The sequence below is a fragment of the Mycteria americana genome, chromosome 4 (genome assembly GCF_035582795.1).
Source record: "Mycteria americana isolate JAX WOST 10 ecotype Jacksonville Zoo and Gardens chromosome 4, USCA_MyAme_1.0, whole genome shotgun sequence".
NCBI classification, from domain to species: domain Eukaryota; kingdom Metazoa; phylum Chordata; class Aves; order Ciconiiformes; family Ciconiidae; genus Mycteria; species Mycteria americana.
Genome location: NC_134368.1, coordinates 19,784,807 through 19,805,610, shown reverse-complemented (window position 1 = coordinate 19,805,610; position 20,804 = coordinate 19,784,807). Strand labels below are relative to the sequence as shown.

General features: G+C 39.1%; 1 protein-coding gene across 5 annotated transcripts in view; it reads left to right on the top strand.

The window, feature by feature from the left end:
* Positions 1–20,804, top strand: part of KCNIP4 (potassium voltage-gated channel interacting protein 4) — a 360,997-nt gene that overhangs the window by 311,835 nt on the left and 28,358 nt on the right. The window lies entirely within an intron of this gene.

Here is a 20,804-nt window from a genome sequence, read left to right as displayed (position 1 = left end):
ATGTACTCAGTTGTGAGTACTGCAACTGTGCAGGTGCTAAGTCTCCTGCTGAGCTGGAGGTAAAGATAAATTTAATTGCATTTATCACCTTTTGATTTAGTTTTTCTTCCACCCTTACAAAAGGGCCTTTTTGCCCCTGTCATTTACCACTCAAGTGAAATTGTGTAACAAAGTATAATAATGCTAAAAGCACAATGAAGCTCAGCTATGGAATCAGAGAGAATATTTTCAATAGCTTGTACAAGAAGTGTAAATCTTACAGAATTCTTAGATATCATGTATTTTGTAATGAAAGCAAGCCATGCAAACGGATGTTTTAAAACTACATTTTTATGGAAAGCCTACAATGCAAGTAAAATACAGAGTTACTTAATGTGTCCTGTCTATATATCATCCTCAGTTCCAGAAGGTATATAATGTTGGCATGTTAGTGATTAACATTGTTCTTAAAAGCTTTTCATTTCCTCAGGGTACCAGAGAACATTCCCCTGCTAATGACAGTATTCCGTAGGTATTGGAAATCATGAACTAATGTCCCTAATTATCTAAGGCAAAAAGGTACAAAGTATAGGGGATAAAATAAGCCTTCTCTCTGTTTCTCTAAGAATAATTATTTTTAGAGTCTCAGAAATTAAGGACCTTGATAATTCTTCGCATAAAATGAGGTATGGAAAAAGAGAATAGGTTATAAGAAAGTATTTTAATTGATTACTGTTTTACAATTTTTTGAAAAGAGGAATTCCAGCTCTTCATATGCTTTTGTGTTCTAAGATGTAAGTTTTACTTACATCAAAGCAGTGTCGATGGTAATACATGGTAATACATCTTTATTCAGGTGTTTCATTTCCTTATCAGTACATGATGATTCAAGACATGTGTTTATAAATATCTTTGCCTATTTAGAGCTAATAAGCATGAACTGCAGGGTTTTTGTGTTTAATATAATTGCAAAATTATCTAATACGGTCAAAAATGCTGTAAAGCATGCCTGGGACTGGTGACTGTTATAACATTAAATCAGTTTAAAGCAGTAGTCTTTAGCCCAAGCATTAGACTTCATAAATGAAGGATTTCAAAACTTTCAGTTGAGTTAGGGTTTGTTTTGTTTCTCATATTTATCAGTTTCTACTGCAAAATGCTCTACAATTCTATGAGCAGCTTGCCTATGTGGATTAGTTCATCTTTCCTGTCTCATATCTAGCTTTTACCAAATACAGTTTGCGCAGCTTTGGTGGGTGCTGATACAGGATGGCATTAAAGTGCTTCCCATGGTCTGCGCTGAGACGGTCTCCCCCTGACAGTGCTCAATCATCCACTTCTGTCTGCCACAGGCCACCTCCCTTCTCGCTGCCCTTCTTTCTGATCCAGCTTAACACTATCCTGCCAATATCTCCACCCCTGTGTGGTTCATGTGTGTGCTTCGCGCACCGATATATACTGAGGGCCACCCTGCTGGACAGCAGCTTTGCAGAAAAGGACCTGGGTGTCCTGGTGGACACCAAGTTGAACATGAGCCAGCAATGTGTCCTTTCAGGAAAGAACTGTAATGGTATCCTTGGCTGCATTAGGAGAAATGTTGCCAGCAGGTCGAGGGAGGTGATCCTTCCCCTCTACTCAGCACTGGTGGGGCCACACCTGGAGTGCTGGGTCCAGTTCTGGGCTCCCCAGTACAGGAGAGACATGGACATACTGGAGCTAGTCCAATGAAGGGTCACAAAGATGACTAAAGGAACAGGCACATCTCCTGTGAGGAAAGGCTGAGAGAGCTGGAAATGATCAGCCTGGAGAAGAGAAGGCTCAGGGGGATCTCATCAATGTGTATGTTATCATGTATACCAATACCTGAAGGGAAGGTGTAAAGAAGACAGAGCCAGGATCTTTTCAGTGGTGCCCAGTGAGAGGACCAGAGGTAACAGACACAAACGGAAACATAGGAGCTTCCTTCTCAACATCAGGAAATACTGTTTCACTGTTTCACTGTGAGGGTGACTGAGCACTGGCACAGGTTGACCAGGGAGGTTGTGGAGTCTCCCTCCTTGCAGATGTCCAAAGTCTGTCTGGACATGGTCCTGAGCAACCTGTTCTAGGTGGCCCTGCTTGAGCAGGGGTGTGGAACCAGATGACCTCCAGAGGTCCCTGCCAATCTCAGCCATTCTGTGATTCTGTGATACTCTGTTTAATCATTCCACTAAAAATCATTCCACCAAAAATATTTAATGAAACACACAGGCACTCATCTTTAACATAACACCATCAAAACTTGTGCAGATCCTACCTCTGTGCTTTATGCTTTTCACCTGATGTTTGCCTGTCTTACTATCTCTTCAACAATTTAACAATTTAAAGCAAGGTATGTTAAGGCATGAGTTTAAGTTGCTGTAGCTCTGCTGACATTATGCTCCTGTTAGACTAAATTTACAACGTCCCACAGCACGGTAGCATCAGCATTGTGCTGTGCACTGGCAGGAGTTCAAAAGAGCTGTAGTGCAGACTGGGGTCCTAAAGGCAATGTAGCTAGTATCAGCTGGCATAGTCACTGCACGTGCTCTGGTTAATTCCACAGAATTATGCCCTATATATGGATTTTTGCTGTATTCGTATCACCAATGAACTATAGAATAAGTATTGCTTTGTGAGCACTTGATATTTGGAACCAGCATGCAGTAGTTAAGCTAGTTCAACCATATCAGTTAAACTAGTTACTGCTGGCTAGTCTAGGAGCAAATGTTGGTTTCAGGCAGCAATTTCCCATCTATAAATCTACAGATTGCCTATCTCTTTACAGAAGGAACAGAGAGCAACTCTATCCTTATATAGAGCACCCAAAAAAAAGGGAGATTTCCAATAGTTAAACTGTAATACTACCAGAAGATAAAGTATCTGTAATAGTGCAAATATTAATAACCTTAACGAACACAAAACTTTAAGCTTTAGAAAGGACAAGGCTCCATACCTACTGTGGTGATAGTAGATATAAGTTCAAAACTGACATTTCTTTCTGAAGAACTTGGGTATCTCTATATTATTATAATGCTTTAGGCGTGTCAGACAGTAATGAATAAGTGAAGTGGCATTTTTTTCTGTATATTTTCAACAGCCCTTCTAGGATGCACATTTTTCCCTCTGTATTTATGCAAGCATGGCAGGAAGACATAGGTCCCAGCCATGATAAAGAAAAAACAATTGATGAAACAGAAGAAAAGCAGTACTCAGTCCCTTTACCTCAGTATCCTGTTTTCAAGAGCGGCCAGATAAGGGAGAGAATATAAGAATAAGGGGAATTTATAGTGATAATTCCCCTAACGTACTGTTCTGTCATCTTGCACTCTGCTACTGAAATACATCCTGTGCTGAAAGTTATAATTGCATCTTTGTATTTTACATACTTTAACCAAAGTTTCTTCCATAAACTGTGACAATTACGTTTTGAACCTACCAGGGTATTTTGACATCCAGAGCATCCTGTGGGAAATTAGGTCCATACCTAATTATGCCTTCCGTGGAAAATAATTCATTTCCGTGTCAAACCTGCTGCCTTTCATTTTAATAAGATATCTATGAGAAAATTAGTAACCATTACCATTACTTCTCCAAGACATTCACTCTTTTACACACCCCTAACACATTTCCTACTTAGTCCCTTCTTTTCCTAACTGAAAAGTTTTTGTCTATATAATCTCACTCCAACCTGCTGAATTCCCTGAATCCTATCTAGTTCTAGGATGTGTGTTCTGAGATAGGGATGACCAGAACTTCTCACAGCTTACATCCAGTTATTTATTGTTTATGACTTCAAATTACTTGCACATAGTTCTGGCTGACTTCAGATGAGAAAGCAGAAAGTACTCCTATATTTCTGTAGTATTCATGATTACAAACTATGCATTATTGTGTTGTTTTACTTCTACAAAAATAAAAAGGTAAACCTTTAAAGATATTTTCATCTATTTGATTTTCCAGTGTAGGCAAGGCAACTTACACACCAAATCCAGCAAAAAGTAATTCAAGCAGAAGGAGCATAGGGTCTCAGATAGCATCTCTGTGTATGACACACCTGAAAGCTTCAGAGAGTCTCAGATCACACTGTAGTATAGCTGACTCTCTAGGAAGCAAGAAGTAGAGGATAACTGCAGGAAAAGCCCAAAGAGTATTGAAATGCCTAGCTTGGCAATGGCTGTTTTGGCAGTAGTCAAGGTCAACGCTTAAAATACAAGCGGAGATACACTAAAGCGAACATAAGGAGGTTGGATAAGCATGTTCAGGTGACCTAATAACTATTACAAGGAGAAGCACCAAGGGAGAACTTATGCCTATATTTGGTAATTTAGCCATTTTAAAGCTTCTATACTGTCCTTGAAAAATGAGCTTAACGGAAGTCCTAAGCCCTCCCCAGGCTCAAAAGGTTGTCCCCAGCACTCTGGTTTTCCAGTGTTCCTGAACTCTTGTTGATGAATTGCTGCTCAGCTGCCATCACAGTGGGACGTCTCCATTTTGTATTTGGCTTCCTGTCATCCCATTTCTTGTAAATTGAAATTGTGATTGCTGCAGTCATTAACCTTTCAAACCAGTGGCTCTGTGGCAGGCCTAGTACAAGTGGTACTTCACAATAAATCACACAGACTATCAACCATGCACTCAACATGTGGTCTTTCTTTCTCTTTTGTCCATTGATAGGTCTCTCACAGTTTTAAAAGTGTCCCTGAGCTATGGCACTTTTCCATTTTAAAAATACTTAGATAATGCTTTTGCTGCACAAGAGATGCTCCTGTGCTAAACTTAAATGTTAATGATCTTTTAATTTTGGTTGATTATTCTCATCAAAACTTCTGTTGAACTCTGTGTTGGGAAAGTACTAGACTTTCCCGGAAAAGTCAAAGGATTTTTGATGAACATTATTCTTACCCAGCTGTATACCAGAGAAAGTGTAAATTGAAGTCATGCATGCATAAAAATGTCCCCGGATACGCACTGTAGCTTTAAATAGGCCGCTCCATACTTGTGACGTTTCTTGGGAAAACAATAGGATACTTTTCTTCCCTATTGCTGTTAGCAAATGAGGCAAACCATGATAGTAAGATAATAATTCTGATAATGTCGCAGCTTAAAGATAGGTTCCCTCATCACACTACCCATCCATCTAAGAATACGTTTGCGCATAACTCAAAATATGCTAATTTATTCAAAGATTTTTCCATTTCAATTATGGTTTGATGAAAGCATTGTATTACTGTATGTTGCATTTGTGAGTCTCACAGAAAGTTTAATGAAAGCTCATTTTATAGGTTATAAAGCTCATTTATTGATTGTCTAGAGCATTCAAGTTTTGCATGATAAAATACAACTATTCTCATTGTCCTTTTCTGGAAGATTCCTTCCCTTTTGTTCATTCTTCTGTTAGTCTCTTACAGAAAAAAGTAAGTGAGGAGAAAGTGCTTGTTTTATCTAATTAAGTATATTTCCAATCTAATGAGTAGGAAATAAAAACATACGGTTCATGACGTGCATTTATCCGTCTAAGATATATCTACATACCCAACTGTAAGAATACTCATAGGATATTTTTGATAAGTTGGACTAGATGACCTCCAGAGGTCTCTTCCAGTGAACAGTTCCATCAGGTTGTGATCTGAACTGCCCACATTCAGATTAGACAAGTAATTTAATAAACAAGATTAGCTAATGGTTTGAAACTAATTGCTGTTTCTGTATTGTGTACAGCAGCCCAATCCCCTCAAAACCTCAATACACTTACAGTGTGAATTTTCACATTCTTAGCTGTAAAAAGTCTCCAGAAATAAATAAAATCTGCATAAACACTTACTGTGGAAATTCAGGTGGTGGTTTGATATGGCTTTGCATCTAGGTAATGTTGGCATTCTGATATTAAAAAAGAATTCGGGATCTCTGAGACACAGAATCTTATGTCATCATTAACATTAACTGACAAGGCAGTCAAATTCAAAGTTTTGATGCTGATCTTCAAACACCAGTTCTAGACCTCATATGATAAGTGCTCATATTATGTACTTAAAGCTCTCTAAAATTATCTGTGCTGGGCCCAATGGTATGGTGTATAAAACTTAAGTTTAGCACCAGCTCTTATTACGGTCAGTTTATTCAGAGATAGAGCCTATGAATTGCAATTAAGAAACCCTTCAGGATGGCAAGGAAGCCACTTTTATATATATATATATATATATATATATATTTGAATTTATGTCCCTCTCCAAAGCTTGTGGGTCTAAATATTAGGCACCTTCATGAGCTACAGTGATCTGCTGAGAATAGGTGCCTGAAAGAATGAGGTAGATTTATCCACATTTGGTATAACAGCCTGGTAGTTAAAGCATTTTCCCATGTAATGACAGTTTTTAAAAGTGAAAGAAAAATTATAAATTTGATAAAATTAATTGGGACTTTGAAGAGGAAAACTGAGTTGGTGCACTGAATAAAAATAATTTTCACTGTATAAATGGTTTCTCTACTCCTGCAATTTTTTGTTTAATGATGAGGATGAAGGTTAGGTATATACTGTGCATTTTGCAGTATATGCACTAACTTGGGCAAAACCTGAAACATCTCAATGTAATTTTGAGGGTACTGAAGTTAAAGTTTTCCTATACATTTCCTATACTTTTCCTATACGTTTCTATGCATCATGTTCTAGGAAACTAAGTATATTTGTTTTGCTCATTGTAACTGGAAATTACTTGTTAAGAAAGGAGGTATGAGAAATGTGTATCAGCGTCCTACACATGGATGACTGTTACAGCTGTTCTGTTTGCACAGCCTCTGATTTATGACTAATAGAGATTTACAGTTCTGTCTTTCACTTCTGTCTTTCAGATGCAGTTTCTAAGGTAATCAATGCCTTGATTAGAATTAATTTAGTACAAATGGAAAGTGTGTCCCCTTGCATTATATTTGTCAGACACTAAAAGCTGACAAGGGACATGGGCATTTGACTATAAAAGAGCTTAAAAAAATAGGTGATGCAAAGAGTTCGAATACCTCTGTGATGATCCAAACAGAGATTTTGAAAGTCCATTCCATTTTCCTTGCTTCCTTACTTAACCTTCCTCACCTGTTCTAAAGCATGACAAGGGGCAAAGACAACATAATCCTCTTAGTTTATGTCTCTGGAACACCGTGTATTATGAAACAGAAGGTTTCACACTACTAGAAATAACATTTTAGCTTGGATCAGCTATATCTGAGTCATCAGTGTCCCCCATCTCACAGAGTCAATAGGATGTCCTATTCAGGATCCCCTTCAGTTCTACACAGACTCCATCTGTTTTTATTGTAAGGAATAAGGTATATTGTAATGGACAAGAGGAAATGGCCTCAAGTTGTGCCAGGGGAGGTTTAGACTGGGTATTAGGAAATTTTACTTCACTGAAAGGGTGGTCAAGCATTGGAACAGGCTGCCCAGGGAAGTGGTTGAGTCGCCATCCCTGGAGGTATTTAAAGGACGGTTGCATGAGGTGCTTAGGGACATGGTCTAGTGGTGGTCTTGGTAGTGTTAGGTTTACGGTTGGACTCGATGATCTTAAAGGTCTTTCCCAACCTATACGATTCTGTGATTCTGTGAATAAAGGCAGATTCAAGATTAATACAGGCCAGAAGAGAGAGAAAAAAACAAAAGTGAGCATGACAGACAACAGCACTAGTGCAAGAGTATTTTGCCCCTCACATCAGTCCTCCAAAGCTTGTTCTTGCAGATGAGGTGCCTCAGAGCTTACATATGCTTTTCACCCTCCCCCACGGAGTCCTAGGAGAGCAAGGAAGATTTCATTTCACCAGCAGTCAGTACAGTTGCTTTTCCCTCAAGATTTGATGATGGTCTGTAGAAGTCCTTGGGTTACACAGCATGTAATCTTAGCAAGAGCAGGATCTTTCCAGATACAGGCTTTCTTGCTGACCAAACAGAAGAGAGCCTGGAAGAAAAACATGTCAGTTAAAGGTTCCCACCTAGCTCTCCTGGCTAACATGAAAAAACAGTAAAACCATCTGACCTATATTCCTCTGTGACTCTGTATATCAAACAAGGGATGGGTTGCTCTACTGGGTAACAGTGCACGAAACATGCCCATTGTGCTGAAAGTTTTTACAGAGATGTTGACCGCTCTGCACAAACAGCGTTTGAACAGCAGTGTTGCGGACACAAAGAGGATGTATATACAAAGAAGCACCAACAACTTGTCTTGACACCTGAACAGGTTGTGCCTCATGCATATAAACCTGTTAAATTTGTAACATAGAAATGCCAATAAAATAGAAAAAAATAAAGGAAGTTCTGACTCTTACTAGAAAATCAGATAGTAATAATTCAAACTGAAAATTAACATCTCCCCATGTTAGAAAACTCCTGTGACTTGCTTAGCCTTAATAAACTAAACAATAGACAACGGCACAATGAAACTCCAAGCAAGTAAACCTAGAAGCTGGCTATGTCGGCTGTCAAGAGACAGACTTCTGTAAATCACCTTTTTCCATCTAGAGAGAGTTTCTGAAGACATGTATAATGCACATAGCTCAAACTTCCATTTTTTTAAATAGAGTTTTTATTTACCAGTTGGGCTTCAGATAAATTGTTTTCTCTTTTTTAGACAACTGAAGAAAAACTTAAAAAAAAAAACTTGCCAAGACAGAATTTTGTTATTATGTTTCAAAAGTACTGGCATTCATTTACTAGGGTCTTAGAGGGAACTTTTCTATATTTCAGACAAGGCTATATGAAAATCTTTTAACAAACTGAGCAATAAATAATGCTTACATTCATTATATATTTCCTTCAGGAGTTAGTCAAGAAACTTGAAAATTTTCAAATATAAGAGTAAAAATAATTTGGAGGTACAGTTTGACAGACCTAGTGTATAGTTGTCAGTTGTCACAAATTTACAGACCTTAATGTGTTCATCGGAGATATTCGTTTCAATTAGTCTCACAGTTGCTGGCAGAGATTGAAATCTTCTTTTTGAAAGTTAGTAATGAACTCAGTCCCTACACTTCTATTCATCTCATGACTTACTGCTGTTCATGGAGATACTTCACGTCGTGTTCACTAGGGAAAACCTGTCATCTAGCATACCAAGGACTGTCTTCATAATAGCGATTGCTTACTTCTGAATTATCTCTGAAAAATGTAGATGCCAAGTCACTAATTAAGCAGCACATAAAAAGAGCATGATTTTAAGCACCCAGTATCAATAATAGTGCAGAGCACTAAATACCTCTAAAGTTCTTCTTTATTCTAAAAAAGTCAATATTATATTTTGCTGGAACTGTATTGCTCTGTGTGCTTGTCTGTCCCTCCTATTTGAAATTGGTAGTACCGTGCCCTGTGCTCTGGTGTGCTCTCAGCGTGCCATCAGTCGTGCCAGGCTGGCACTTCATGCACGGTATATACCTTCTGCTCTGCCAGCCGGCTGCTCAGTATAATTCATCTGCTGGTAGAGCTGTTTTCTACCACAGAGCTTTCATGTGTGTCCCTATGTGATATTTGAGGAATATAAATGTTTATGTACTAGAATATGAGCAGCAAAATATCTCCTTTGGCTACAGCTCACTGCAGCTACTTTTTGCTGCAACTGGACTAAGCATTACAAAGCTTGGTACTTGAGTTATGTCAAACTGTTGGATTTTTGTTTCTGGGTAATCACTAAGATTAGATAAGTAAAATTTGGTGCAATGCACCATTGATGAGGTTGTAATTTAAAAATGTAGTGAGTAGACACCTCTTATTCTCCTTTCTCCCACCTGCCCCCTTTTCTTCACAAAGTGAGATGAATACTAATTGTAACTGCTATAAACGCTGGACATTATAACACACAGCATAAAATGTTTTAGTGAGCCAATTCACCATTTGAGAAAACAGTGTTCAAAAAATCCCTCTACTTGGATTTCTTGCTACCAGTTTTCTTACTTTTAAAGAGTTTTTCTATAAAATATGGTAATTCCATATTAAATCCTGTAATAAGTTCTCTCCCTGTTACACTGCAATTCAGAGACACAAAGTGGACATACATATTTTCAGGTGGGTGTCCTAAGCCTGCAAAATGAAAGGAGAGGGAATAAATACATCTTCTGGCGATACTCCTGGATGATGCAGGTTGACCATTTGGGTCCTGATTACTTCAAAATTTTACAGACAAAATCTTATTTGTGCTGGACTCAGGGATCTGTTCTGGATCCCAGGAATTTCCAAGTAATTTTGGATCTTTATAATTTTTTCTTGTTTAAATTCCTGATCAGTTTAGACAAAATCAGCAATGTGTAGGTTTTGTCAGAAAGCAGTGAAACCATCAAAAGTCCTTTCTTGATTTCAGCAGAATTAATTTCTGATTTGAAATTTCTTTAGATCTACATCTGTGCTAAAAATAAACACTGATAAATCTTCAAATAAAACAGCAAATCACAAGTGCCAGAGCATGAAGGTCAAGTCTTTCAGTGTCATGGAAGTTTATTACAAGCCTTGGGCCAACCTGCATTACCTTTGAGTGAAAGTCTAAAATCCAGTATCTGACAGAGCCAATATTCTTTAGATCAGCTGGACGTTTCTGCTGTTGCTCTTCACTCCGATTATGTGAATGATTCTCACGTTAACTTTCAAGTAAGGGAATTTATTCAACCCAATCAATTCCATTGTGAAACATACTTAAAAGACCTTAGATACGGTGAGTATAACAGAAGAAATAGGAGGCAATAACTCAGAAGACAGCATGATTCAGTAAACACAGCATGGAACTAGAAGTCTAAAGGCTCTAGTCTTCTGGCTCTCTGGCTGGCTTATTAACTGCCACACACCTTTAAAAGCCTTAACTATCACACTAAAAAGCCTTCTGGGTTGCAAGAGAGCATTATACCAGTGCTTCGCTGCCTGCACAGGCTCCACATTGACAACTGCCTAATTTAATGTCTGGTCTGACAGCCAAAACCTTTTAGAGCGTCCCTGGCTATCTGAGAGATTGCTGCTCAGCCTTTGATCAAAGCCTCCTCAAACGCGCCCTGGGAACAAAGTGGGGAGCACCAGTAGGGGGGCTGGTGGCTGTGGGAAACTGAACTTTCCCAGGAGCTGGAGATAGCAAAGTTCATCCTTACAGGAGAGAAAAATGAACACTGAATTCCTCGGCATTAAGAGTGAAATGTGTGTTCTGTGGGCAGTATATTTGAGACCATTTACCCCTCCATGACTAAGCTCAAGTGGAAATAACAGTAACCTTATGTCTGAAAAAATACTGATCTAGGAAGCACTTTACGTGGTATTTCTAACAATTATTTACTTGCTCCATTTATGCATCTCTGACACTGTGACCAGCGTCACTGTGGCCTCACAAAAACAAGTGTCAAGCATGATTTTTACAATTAAACCCCCAGTAGCTGGATATAGCAGTATTTGTCTCTGGCACGCGATCTACCAGCAATTATAGGTATCAGGGCAACAGACACACGATTGTGCTCGTGATTAAAAATGTCAGCACTAAGCACTGGATCTAGGAGCGCAGGAAGCGTATTGTACAGGCTACCAAATTTGGATCCATAGGCAGGAAATCCAGGTTCAATAACTAACTGCCATATTGTCCTGCTGAACAACCCAGTTCATCTCGCATTCTTTTTTCACCTCTTTCCTAATTTTTTAGGGCATAAGCTCTTTGTCAGTGTTTCTCCATGTCCTGAATAATGAGTCCCCAGTAAAAATCACAGTACAATGGGTGTTTCATTACTATTAACAAAATTTTAAAAGAGGCAATGTTTGTTACCTTCCTCCGGAGCAAGATGAGAAAGAAGAGTGACAGAACATAAAACAACAGAGCACTTTAATATGAAAGCAGATGCAAAATTAGATTCAACTTGACACCAGAGAGTAATGGCAAATGTGTTTATCAGTTTTTAACTACCCCTATAGATTCACCAATTCTGGATACTTGTAGCATTTAGCTCCTGAATTTATATTGTTATTCTTCTAGGCTAAAGATCCTGCCTCTCTTAAAGTCAGCTGCAAAACTTCATTGATTTTAATGGAACATGTCCAAATGTCATGAAGATTTTTTTAACCCTCTTCATGTGTTTTTCACTATAAGGATGGCTTCTCAAGGATTCCAGAGCTCTAGGTAGAAATGTGGCAATTACGGTTTTGTTCAGCTGACTTGTCCCCCACCACATTAGATGTCTCTGATGAAAAGAACAGCACATTCTTTCAGTCTGTCAGGCAACTGTAATTTAGTAGTAATTGGCTCTAAAATCTTCCAGTCCAGTCCCAGAGGAAGATATTCCCATGAGGCAATACCAAAATGTATTCTAATTATTATTTTTTTGCCAGTAGATAAGCAAGTACCTGTCCCTGTTGCCCTGTGCTGGAAAAATCTGATCCTTTTTCTGGTTTCTTCAGAATTTTTTTTCTTTCCTCCTGCATTAATAAGCCATGAAAGAGTATGCATCCCAATCAAGGTATTCCCGCCATTCAACTGGGAGCATGCTGAGCCTCTTCAGAGCTCTCAGTTGTTCAACAGAGGACCTGAAACTGGAGGTTTCAGGTTTTGCTCTGCAAACGAGATGCCTTTCTCCACGTGGTCATTGCCTTCTGCTTTCAGAGTTTCTGGGAGCACCATCTTTTTGGAAATCTCAGGGCACTCTAAGAAGTTTTCTGCTCCATTTCCCAGTGAAGACCTAATTAGGATCCTAAGATTGAAACCCATCCCTTTTCTATTAATGTAGCTATCTCAACATTAAACAGTCCATGAACAGGCTAGAAGCTTATGCACAGGGATCAATTACTTTTTCTGTTTCTTATCTCTAAGTAGTATAATTCTCCAGATTTGAGTCTCATATCGTCCCTCAGACTTGATCAAATAACCACACTGAATCTGATTTCCAAAAAATCCACTGCACTTCCGGTAGTGTTGAAAATAAATAAATCAAGTCATATAGCATCTGCTTCACTGAACAAGAGATGTAGTACCATCCCCTGTAATGGAGCCCAAGTTATAACAGCCTTATTTTCTTATTCTGTTCTCAGAAACTGCAGTTATGGAGCAAAGACAAATTTTATGTGCCATAAACTTAGCAGGTTTTGCAAGAAGTTTTTATGCCCAGCAATTTCAACCTCAATGAATCTCCATAAGGAATGATACCGCTATGAGAAATGAAATCTCTTTCTTAGGCCTACCCTGTATGATAGATAGCTCTTTTTCAGATGTATCTGATTCTCTAGTTATCTTTTTCCCTTCTTGTTATGTTTTATCTGAAATGTCTTCTGCTTTTTTGTTTCTCCATGCTGTTCAAGTTTTCACAAAAATATGCCAGCAAATATCAATCACCATTTATTTAGGTTTATCTCAGTATTCAGTTCCAATGATTTGATTTATGCTACAAATTTTAGATATGCTGCCAAAAGCAATGTATTGAGTATCCACATAGGAGACAGGGAAAGCTTCAGAACAGTCTAAAGGAGATTTACGTAGTTTATTTAGATTTTTTGCTGTGCTAAAAAAAGTTATCCGTTCATATTCCCGACTAAACTTCAAATTCCATTCTGATGCTTTTCTCATGTTTTTTACTGAATTATAGAATTATTTTTACTGAATACCTGATTTGTAAGTAGCACTGGTACGTCCTCCCCTGTCTTATGGAACTATTCACTCCTCCTTCTCAAAGGCATTTAGATTTATGGTCCAAAGCATTGCCACAAAGCCCACTGGCCCTTCCATGATCACCATAAACAATAGAGCTCTAGTAGTCAAGTATCTTCTCCATATCGTGGACCCAGGCTCTGGGGAACCCTTTGGGGAACAGAATAAAGGACATGTCGGTGTGGTGTGCTGGCAGGCTGGACGAGCGCAGATGTGACAGCGAGATTTTGGTACATAGAGAGGGGAGCCTGTGACAGACATTGAATGCCAGAGAGCCTCCAGGCTGAGGCACATTGCCCTCACTGTGTGATCAGGGAAGAAGCATTTCTTCCCACGGACCGCATCTCTCTCTCACTTACAGCAGGTTCATACACGTCATTGCCTCAGTTGCTTTGGATTTTCACCACTGTCCTTGGTGAATCAGGTCCTATTTATGCTAATGTCAGGCTCAGTTTTACAAATATTTATGCAGGTAAGCACTTTTGTTCTTATGTGTGCAATGCTGGGGCCCTTCTCCTGAGAGAAAGTGTTGGTAGTAGCGGAGAAAGCAAAAACCTTTGTCAAAGGATAAATGCATTACTATATAAAATATAAATAATTAGTACGTTTGATTTCCAGTTTCTAACCTGCTCCCCATTGACTTTTATGCTCTTCGCCATTTCTGCAAGTTGACAGGATTCTGTAGGAGCTGAAATTCCTCGGTGCTTTTCATCGTAGTTAGCACTAACCAAATATTGATCTGTCTGCCTTTACCATTGCACGTCTTTGAAAGAAATGGAGAACCACCACTCTGAAAAATACTGAAATAACATGAGTTAAGACACACTTTCAGGCTGAGTGTCTTTCATGCAGACATGTGTCCAGGAATGCAAAACTCAGTGTTCTTACTTCATGATTAAAATGAAAATTTGAGTCGGTGTCAGTACTTAGTATCAACACCCAGTTGACTGACAAATAAAAAAAAAAATCAGATCAGTATTTTAGACAGAATATAGTTCTTTTTTTCAGCCCTGACACACTGAGGTTGCTTTATAAATACCTTGTGCTAAATTCAGGCTTTCTCATTTTCAGATATGGCTATAAAGTATTAGTAATCATGATGGTGCCAGTCGGCTAAACTTTAGCAGAAGGTTGTTAGTACAGTTTCCTCCTCAGTGAATCTTCCACTCTTTAAGGTTACAAGGAACTTCTGAGGAAAACCAAAGCACCAACTGAGCCTCTAAATTCTAACTCTGTTGTGTAAGAAAAACAAAATAAAGGCCTCCATGGTTTTCAAGTAGCAAATTGACCTATACTCAAATGTTGCTGTTGGGGATTGGTGATGTCCTTCATCCTGCTCAACTGAATCACTTGAGCTGGTCTAAGGGAGTGCACCTGAGCCACCAGCACTTGCCAGCAAGGAGCTATTCCTCCTCCTCTCACCTAGGTTTCAGTCGATTTGAAGGGACTTGATCAAAAGCACTCACATGGGAACGTGTGAAAAGCAAGTCACGGAAGCAGTGCTCGCCTAAACACAGCTTCTCCCAAGAGGCTGAATACCTTGTCTTTGCCAAAGTGTTTACAGCAAACTGCACCGCTCAGTATTTGAAGCATGGGTTCTGCTACATTTAATTTAATTATAGCTCCTGCCTATTTGTGAAGTCAGGATTGTAAAATGCCCTCCTGTAGTGACAAGTAAGGAGAGAAACAGTAAGCACCTTTCGGATGCCAGGAACTCATCCATAAAGTTTGGTGTGTCAAGCTTTGGGGTGAGCTTTTAAGTCCAAATCTTTAGTCATGTTGTTTACTGTTGTTTTACTGCCAGTACTAATAATAGGAAACTAAAAATTACACTAGTTAGTGGGCATTGCTAAGCAAAGAACGGCGCTGATTAAAAGCGTTGCTGGCACCTCGCCCGCTGCACGGTGGAAGCAGCCAAAGTGTTGATTGTTATGGACTGTGTGAAGCCGCACACGCTGGATGTGAGCCAGTTCCTTTGTGTCTGCTTGTTTTCCTCTGAAACTGCCATAGCAAGTAGGGGACGGGAAGAGGCTTGTGTTCATTAGAGTATCTTCCAGTAGGAGGCTCAAAATCTTGTACCTCTTTGCTGTGCCATTGGGAAGCATTATCATACCTCTTCTACAGGTGGCTAAATAGAAGCAAGAAGTTTTGTGTTTTACCTGATGGGACAAGGCTTGAAAGGAGTTTTTACATGTATTTCACCAATGGATGTCAGTGGAGACTGATGCTATCAAATCCACTGACTTTCATGATGTTTTTAGAAACGTAGACTGTTGCCAGTGAGCTATAAAATGAGTCTACAGCTTCTGTGACAGAATTGATAATGCAACAACCGGAGGTGTTGCCCCTGTGAGCCTTTAGCTGAAGTAATCCCACTGTACTTTAGATCAGGGAGGAAAGATGGAAAGGAAGGATGTCCTTTTAGATGCAGTAACTAGTGCACTCCATTTGGGGATGCCTCCTGTGTTCTCGGTCCTCCTTCAAAAACTGCTTATGCTTTACACCTGTAACCATAAATAGGCAAATTCATAGGAAGGCTTTAGAGTAGGGACAAAAGACTATCTGAGATAACCATCCCTAACCCTTTCACAAAAAAACACCTTCCTTTTGTATTATTCTGTATGTCTTTCATCCCATACAGCTTCTACAAAGAATAGAGAAAATATTTCTTCACCTCCATTGCTAGCTCTCAAGGCTCACAAGTATATTCAAGTATACAAGACTAGAGTATGTTATTTTATGTTCTGATCTATAAGGCTTAATTTTGCAATAATTGAAAACAATTGCAAGCTGTTTTAGGAAGAAATTTTGGCCCTCTTGAAGTCATCAACTAAGTCTGATCCAAGGTATACTTTTGGTCAACATATTTCATCATTCATCACTGTTTGGTTACAGCATCTTTCTATACGATTGCACAGAAGTTATTTTTAAACATATAAACCAAGAACTGTTTCAATATAGTAAAGGTGCTGTGAAAGCTTTTTTTGATAGCCCACTCCTGAGAAAACTAAGATGAGAAACCAAATCAGGAAAAAAAAACCAAGAACTAATTCAGTTTCAATAGATAGGAGGTTAAATTAATAGCTGTTCCTTTCCTGATAACACAAAAAGTAGAAGTGATAATTGAAATTAAAAACACCAGCGGTTTTCAATGTAATTGAATTGAACACAGGTTATTCATCTGAGAAAATGAGGGAAAATCCATCAAGCTAGAAATAGGTCATTATAAACATAGTCATTCATATATATAACGTATATTGTTGTACATAGTGGGGATAATATCCCACAGATGAAAAGAATATTAATGCTGGCCCTAAAATTAAATTTTTCATAAGAGTAATTTCAAGCAGTGTAATAAATAAAAATTTAAAAAACCCACACCACCTTGTATTTTGGACTTTTAAAATTCCTCCTCTCTGAGTATCTTCATACGTCTTACACGTATTAATGTACTGGGACTCTCAACTCTCCTACAAAGTAGGAAAGGCTTTGCTAATGTACTAATTAATCTTCATTTTACTCCAGGAAGCTTTTTTAGAACAAAAAATATATTAAATTATTTCAGCTGTAACTGTGTTTTAAGTACACTTTGTCCTATACTTTGTATGTGTTCTACTTTAAATAGACATAGCATAATTATGGAGCATGAATTATGTTCAAACAGGGGAAAAAATCCCTGATTTAGTCCATTTCTGGTTTCTCTGGTATACCCAGATCCACATTAGCTTGAAAGTTCTTTGTTTATCAGTACAATGTTAATAATTCATTAATTAAAACAAAGACAGACATAATTTTAAAATGTTAGGAAAGTTAGCAAAAGATTTCAATTATTTAAGGGAAAATGAAAATTGGTTCAAGTAAAAAACTCATGTTTCTGAGTTGTTTGAGGAACTATCTTCTCTTTTTGAGAAAATTAACTGATATTCTATTAATGGGTAAGTGGCATGAAGAAGAAGGCAGCTCTATTTGTTGGCTAGAGTAGCTGGTAACCCGGCTACTAAACCAGTATAAAAGGTTGTAAAACTGGAGGGGGCTCCCCTGTGTAGCAGAAGGAAAGAAATGACACTTTTTTATCTGTACTGAATGTGTTCTATGTCTTTAATCTGAGATGTTAGGATGTTATGAAGCCTCACTTTTATGGTTTCATCTGCATAGATCACCCCCAGAACAAACACTTTTCCTTTGAGCCTGTTTGGTTGCCACTACCGATGACCAGGCATCCAACACACACGTGTTCAAAACTTTCTTTTACCCATATCTTCCACTGCAGCTTGCCTCTGCTCATCTTCCCATCTCTGCACATTTCTTGGTAATTAACAGCAGCTCCTTCAACAGCTTTTCAGAAGACAGGCAGGTAAGGTCTGGACTTGTTCCATTATATCATAGGCCTGGCCAGACCCCAAAATGATAGGTGTAAAGATAGAATAAAACCAGTTGTCATCCTTTGTGAGTAGTTTGAGACAATGTCCTGCCAATCATATTCCCAGTCCTTTGACAAACTGGCTTTTATAGTAGGCAAAAAGCAAAGCTCAAGAGGAACACAGAGGTGGGGGAATAATATAATTGCCTGATCAAAAGAGCCAAAGTAGATATCTCTTCTGTAGTCATTGCAATTATCTCATACATGCATTGATTTCCTAAAAACTTCCTCAAAGCTCCCATTTGATGTGTTGAGGTGTTGAATGATAAATCTATACAAAGGAAATTAAATGTTTCTGTCATTCATCTAGTTTCAAAAAGAGGTGTCAAAAAGCAGGAGCCCAAATACTGACAATACAGAAGTCCAGAAGACGCCAGTTCAAAGAAGCTGTTCAGAGAAATGACTATCTATAATAGATTACAAAGGCATGGGTTTTTTTTTCTTTTAATCCATAGGAGAAACAAGCCCTTGAAATTTTACCAACACCTAATGGACAATACTTTGCTTATAGTTCAGTCTCTGTGAATTCATTGCCCTCTTGGGGGGATCTAACTATGGCAGGAAAACAGCTGCTCTCCTCTCCCCACATCTTCTGTTATTTCTTCTTCTAGAAGTATTTAGAGCAAAGGAAAACAAAAAAGAAAAGGAGCATAAATATGATTGTCTGGGATTTTTTTTAATCTGTATTAATGAGAAAAGAAAAAGATCTTTTGAACTATCTAACTACTCCCAGGTTAGTTTTCCCAGTCTTAATTTCTAGTGCTTTGTTCAGCCACATTTCAAATATTTCAAGAGAGAGGGTTTCTCTGAATCAGTTTTTTGAGGCTGCTTCACAGCTTAGTCCATGGCATCTCTTTTAAGCGTATCTTTTGAGATATTTTTCAGGCTGCATTAGCTTTTCCTTTAATGACATCAAAACCTTCTTTCCCCCAGAAACCTAATTTCGTTTGTACCATCTACTTTGAAGTCCCACTAAAATAATTTCACTTTTATTAGCTGCTGCAGGTTTTTTTCCCTGCTCTTGGTGTTTCTCCTGCGTTGGCCAATAATGTGATCTCAACTCCAGCAATGTCACCCAGCCCCTTTTCATGAAGATCACTTCTGATATGTGTTCTGTTTTTTCAACTGTTTACTGAAAAAAACAGTATCAAAAGTGAACCCTGTATTCTAAGAGTACTTTCAGGACATAAAGTTAATCATACTAGCAATCATTTCAAAATAAATAGGCAATGAAATCTATTCCTGATGAATATATCAAGGACAAGTAGATTTATATTTACTACAGAGAAATTAGTTAAAAAATTAGAAATTTATGTGTTTGTTTAAGTTACAATAAATTACAAACTTATTTATTCTTAGGATGCAGCTCTAAGCTTGGTCAAAACTTGAGCTTAACCTTATTGGTATTTGGTAAATACAACTTTAATGCTAAAGGTATTCCCAAGTAAAATCAATACAATCCTGATGAATTAATGTACTATATATTGAATTATATAAATGTATTAAATAAAATAAATTAAATAATTACATTTCTTAGAGGAAAACATCCAGCCAGATTCAACAGCAGGAGAGAGAAGAGGCTGTTGCCATGCCCCCAGATCCATCCAGCAGCAAGGCTGAGGATGTATTCCCAGTAAGCACACACACATTGAGCACAGGTATACATCACATATATATCAATATACATGGCCAGCCACACAGTTCACAGACAGATGCACAGGGCAGTCACACGAACACAGGCAGCACCATCAGCCTCATGCTGCTCCCCTCTGTGGCTGAGCAGGATGTAGGTCCACTAATGAGAATACATATATATATACACACACATATACACAGTGTGGATCCCTCCAACTGCCAGGCTCAGACATGCAGCTCAGATGCTCAGTAGCTGCTCCTGCATACCAGTTTCCCCAGTTGCTGGTAACTGGGCATAAGAGCCCTCAAAGCTGCAGCCCCACTCCAATTGCCGGTACAGACCATCTCATGCACACACACAAAGCTGGCCAGGACTCCCCCGGTCCCCAGTAGCCAACCCCACCATGTGTTACCCTTACAGACCCACTCATATCCTGGCTCCCAGGTCATGTCACCTGCTCACCAGGTCATCGACCTGATCTTTGCTAGCACTCACACACTCACTCGCACCCCCGCACGCACTCCAGTTACTGCCCCAGGGACACACGGGCCTCCAACCCATGGTCTGACCCCAGCTGCTGCACTCACACCCCTGTAGACACCCGTGCACACACAGAATGGAGAGCCATCACCCAGGGAAGAGTTGGAATGGAGCTTAATAAGAAGTCAGGACAGACTGCCCTGGTGAGGCACAGGGCATGGCCAGTCAAGCAAACTGACCAGCCAGCCATACATATGTGACCAGGACTTTTATCCCCTCACCCCTCTATTTTCCCACATTTTTTCCTCCCCAAATCACCTCAGTCCCTCCCTTTCCCACCTTTGGTTCCCTGCTAAACATCCCATAATAAGTCCTGTGCAATCCCAAAATGCTCTTCCCCTGCATCCCATAATGTGTCCCCTACCCTGGGGCGGCAACCCCCTTCAGTACAAGCCGTCACTCATCTTGATGCCCTGACGCTGGGGCTGAGGTTCTCCTGGAACAGCCCTGGAGGGGCCAGGACAGCGGGTCCCTTCCTCTCTGTCCTTAATTCGGGTTCCCGCTTCCCTTTGTGTCCCTCTCCTCCTCTGGGCTTGTGGAGCTGGGCCTTTGATGGGCCGATGGCTCCTGGGATGTC